General features: G+C 35.2%; 1 pseudogene; it reads left to right on the top strand.

Annotated features, from left to right (window-relative positions):
- Positions 1-1,273: 1,273 nt before the first annotated feature.
- On the top strand, positions 1,274-1,774 carry LOC103068858 (60S ribosomal protein L23 pseudogene; annotated as a pseudogene).
- The last annotated feature ends 3,523 nt before the right edge of the window (positions 1,775-5,297 follow it).

The raw sequence follows: 5,297 nt of genomic DNA on the forward strand, positions 1-5,297 counted from the left end.
GGGAAAGAGCTGATTATTCAGCAGACTACACTGGGAGAACAGGTTAATTATTTGGAAAAAAATGTTGGGACTAAAGTTTGATCTGTACTTCCCACCACACATCAAAATAAATTCAGGATGGATAACAGCCTTAAACAACAACAAAAAAATTAAACCATTAGGTTTGAAAGTAAAATATAAATGAATAGTTATCTTTTTCCTTTATTTCTTCCCCTTTTTAAATGGGGAAGAAATAAAGGAAAAAAATCAATAGCTTTGACTACATAAACACATAGACACACAAACTTGCAAACATCAAAAAATGTCATAAGCAGAAGTAAAAGAAACATAAAAATAATGGAAAAATATTTTTTCAATCATAAGACAAACATTTCAGACAGATAAAGAAAGAACAAACAAAAATCCCACCAGAAAAATAGGCAAAGAAATTGTTATTACTTTGTTAACACTTGTTAAGTGGAGCACAGGGTGCCATCTGGTGAGTCACAATTTAACAAGAGACCAGGAGAGAAACTGAGTTACAAAAGTTTATTACTCCCGGTTCTTAGAGGAACCACCTTGAGGGGCCACATGGGGAAGTGAAGGTAGGATGCAGCCAGAGAGACAGACACACACAATTTGGGGTACATACTTTTATTAGGGTCCATGGGTGGAGTGCTTTGTGGTTCCTGGGCTAAGACCAGATTGGTCAATTCAAACAAAAAGAGTGAGTTTTGATAAGCCCCATGGTGGTCTTATCTAAAGGGCACACAAAGGGAAGGCCCTGGGAGGAAGGGGAGACTGTTGATCCCAAGGGCTGTTGGGAAAGTCGTATCAGTGACTTACATTTGCTTGTGACTCTGCAGTCAGCTATCTAGGGCACATGCTTGCATGATGGACTAGTGTCAATTTCATGTCCCTGCAGGCTGCTTGGCCAAACAAAATGGATGGCAAGGCAGCAACACCAAGGAGTAGCTTAGCTAAATTCTCAGCAGAAATATTAACTGGCACAATGAAGGTGCAAATGATCAACAAATGCATTTTGAAAATAAACTATTCTGCTAATTAAAGAAATGCATATTAAAAATACATATACAGTGCTATATTCCCCTACCAAATGAACAAAGGTTGTTTGTTTTTTTTTTTCTTATGGTATTATTCATTGTTTCCAATGAGGAGGAAGAAATAAACACTCATATGCCAATCTAGTATAGATGTAAACTGGTACAAGGTTTCTGGAAGATATTTAAAGGTATTAAAAATTACAGCTTTTTGTCCCTTTCCGGCGTTCAAAATGTCGAACTGAGGATGTGGTGGGTCCTCTGGTGCCAAATCCCGGATTTCCTTGGGTCTTCCAGTTGGAGCCATGATCAACTGTGCTGACAACACAGGAGCCAAAAATCTGTATATCATCTCTGTGAAGGGGATCAAGGGACGACTGAATAGACTTCCTGCTGCTGGTGTGGGTGACATGGTGATGGCCACAGTCAAGAAAGGCAAACCAGAGCTCAGAAAGAAGGTACATCCAGCAGTGGTAATTCGACAATGAAAGTCATACTGGAGAAAAGATGGTGTGTTTCTTTATTTTGAAGATAACGCAGGGGTCATAGTAAACAATAAAGGTGAGATGAAAGGTTCTGCCATCACAGGACCAGTTGCAAAGGAATATGCAGACTTGTGGCCCAGGATTGCATCCAATGCTGGCAGCATTGCATGATTCTTCGGTGTATTTGTAAAAGAAAAAAATGCTAATAAAAATTATTTGCTCCATGTCACTCTTCTTGACACCACCTAACCATTACCCCCTCTGTAAAATAAAACTACCCAGTGCAGAAAAAAAAAAAAAAATTACATACACTTTTAAGTCTCTAACGTGAACAGAAATACTTTTAAAGAAGAGTGTAATTTATAACTGCAAAAAAGAAATAATGGAACAACCAAAACTTCCATCAATAATGGATTGGCTAAATAATGTTATGTTCACAGGAGTAAATATATGTGGTAATTAAAAATCACATTTTACAAGTATATATTTAAAGACATGGAAAACTGTTCATTGAATATTAGGTGAAAAAGTATGTATATAATTTCCCAAATAATTTTTTAAAGTATATAAATACATTATATTTAAGATAAGGCTAAACAAGAAAATATTAAGAGTGTTTTTCTCTAGATATTAAAGTTTTAGATTTTAATATTCTTAGTTTTTTCTTTGTGACTTTCCCTATTTTCATTGTTAGGTTATACAATGAGTGTTAATTGTTTTTGTAATCACATCAAAACCAGTAGACTTTGTTTTCAAAACCATCTTAATAATAGAGCAAAAAGAATATAGAACAATTAGATTACCCCCAATCAAGTGTTCAATTTTTTAAACTAATTCTTCTGGCTCTTTCCCCTCTATCTGAAGTGATTCTACCTTAATGTTTAAATTGTTTAGATGCCTCTGGACCCATAATATCTTGAGAAGATCAACCTGGTGTAACCAACACAGATGCAATTTCATGCTTCCTATCAATGAAATTATTTTTTGATATAGCTTAGGCAGGATTTGAGGTAAATGTCCCCAGCAAGAATGATAGCTTCAAGAATTTGAGACATTTTCCTATTTCATAACCCTTAGATATTATCACTGGACCCTGGAACAGTGCCATAACCATATTTGTTGTGGATGATAATATAGGCTCAGCTCAGCTCAGCTCCAAGAAGAAATTCTTTAAAATAGACAATAAATGAGAAGGAAAAGTCAGAAAGAGGATAGGGTCCCAGTTGAGTTAATAGTGTCTAAACTTGTACTTAAGCCTTAGTCTGGCTTCTGATACTATATCAGACATAATTCCTCCTTGTGTTGTGCCTACATGGCTTCCCATGATTGCCCTGATTTTCCATAATAATTTCTTCCCCTATGTTTGCAATTTCACATTGATTTACTTTTCAACTATTTTCCCTTTTGAAATCCTTTCTATGCCCACTTACACATAGTTATCTAAAGGTGACTGGCCTAGTGTATTTAAGTTTTAAAGTTAAAATTAAAAATCCACTTTGTTTGCTTTTTCTTTATATTGCTCAGCCTACAAACACCTAATATTGAAGATTTTAAGATGCCTTCCAGTCAGTGTATAGCTCATCTGCATTAAGCAAGGGATCAACAACCTCGATGTGGCTTCCGCAAGAATGACATTCTCACAATTATGACAGGCAGTCAGAAAGTACTGTAGCACACCCAACAATAGATGTCCTAAACATGTGATATATAAGGGCAGGAATAAAACATTGATATATAAACAAGACTCTTACTTTGGATTATGAAATGAGAGTTTTCTAAGGAACAAATGTGGTTATCCTAGGAAAATAAATATTCTATCACGTGGTACTTAGTGGAAGTCATAATTCTCAGTCTTAATATCAGTTCCCATATTTTTCTCGTATCATCTTCTGAAATACCACCAGAAAACATTTTTACTTCATTGTCCTCCCAATTCCAGAGCTAAACTCTCAAACCTTTAGTAAAAGAGGCCTTTAAGAAACTTGACTTGGAGAGCAGTCTCAGCCACTGGTGGCATTTACCGCGATATGAGATATTACACTATTTAATAGGTCAGAAATATTTTTAAACTAAAAATATTCCTTTCTACCTTTCCTTTCTTTATCATTACCTCATCTGTTTCTAAATAGAATTTTAGGCTGGGTCCTGTAACCTTAGAGCCTTATACAAAAAGCTATAATTTGTATATGTAACAAAGAACTTTGAGGTTATTCATAAATTGGAACATGATCTAGTTATTTAGAAAGTTTTCCTAATATGCTTGTATGTTTGTTCTTTAAATTCTCCTAATATGTATCTCAATGGTCTGGTCAGTTCAGTCAGTTCTATTGACCAATTCAGTCATTACCAGTCAATTTAATCTGAATAGTGCATTTGTGTGAATAGACAGGACATAGTCAAATGTAAATTTGGATATCATCCAGCTAATTTGATCTGGGAACAGAGTAAACAATTACCATTAGTGTGAAGTTTGGGATCTGATTTCCATAGCCAGACTTTCTATATTGGTCAGGGTAAAATAATTGCCAAGTCCTGTGTTTTTTGCTGTGTTGATCTGTTGTATAGACACAAGGGATTTCACTTAGCTTATTCATTCTTCCTCTCTTCACTTCTAGAACATTATGGTTTAAATTGCATCCAACCTTTTGCACATTTGTTCTGACTTCTTTACATTGTAACTACAATATAGCACATTTGAGGTCAAATCTGTACATTCTAATTACACAGAACCAAAAGCAGACAGGCCCCTGTGCACTTGTGAACCAAATACAGCCAAATGTTTCCATTTGTGAGCACAAGATTACTGGGGAATTTCAAATATTTCTGTATTTCTCAATGACAAAAAAGGGCATGCTTTCAGCATTAAGGCAAAGGCAGTCTTTTTTCAATGTATAAAGCTTGTAATAAAAAAATGTTTCTTTGTATGTGCTTGCTCAGAGTCTGGTTTTAAGAATTTCTTACAATGTTTTCAGTAGAAATGTTGTAGCTTAGTTTTGTTCCCTGAAATTTAAGAGGTGAAACTGAAATTTAAGAGGTGAAGCAATAAAAATTAAACTGACCATTCCAATTCCACTGACCAAACTAAAAGAAATTTGAAGATGTACAGAAAAGAGTGTTAAAAAAATACATTTGCATTTTAAAAGTACATTTTCATCTTCTAAATCTTATTCAAAACAAGGCAATAAGATTTACAGGACATAAACATATATGTGGTCAGGTATTTAGGAATAAAAACAAGCCTGGCACTGATTTATGGAATTCTTTGTGCTTTGACGTGACTAAGGGTGAAAGGTTTCTTTTGCTAAAAATAATGACACCCATACCTAAGAAAGCATCTGGATGCCATTCTTGGAACTATAAGACTTTGCTAAAAATCAGGCCTGTGACCCTAGTAACCAATCAGTCAGTCCATAATAAGTTTCCCTTTTTCTTCACATTTTTTGGCATACCCTTCTTAGTCTTCTTTTTGAACACTGAGTGTTGGTATAGGAAGAAGCTCTTTCATATGTGATGTTCTACATTATAGAACTGGATAGACATTTATGACATAATTTTACTTCTATATAAAGATGCACTTTTTTCCTGCTGTTAAATGAGTAACTTGAGGTGTATGTGTCAGAGTGTGTGTGTGAATATGCGTTGTCATTGGCAAAAGAGTTAACTTTTCTGGACCTAAGTTTCTCATCTAAAAATATTCTGTATGATTTCAAGGTTCTCCTCTTCTAGTGTGAGTATGTGAGTGGGAGTGGCTGGCGGGGGGGTGGGGGAAAGG

The sequence above is a fragment of the Lipotes vexillifer genome, unplaced genomic scaffold, assembly GCF_000442215.2.
Source record: "Lipotes vexillifer unplaced genomic scaffold, Lipotes_vexillifer_v1.1 scaffold330, whole genome shotgun sequence".
Taxonomy (NCBI): domain Eukaryota; kingdom Metazoa; phylum Chordata; class Mammalia; order Artiodactyla; family Lipotidae; genus Lipotes; species Lipotes vexillifer.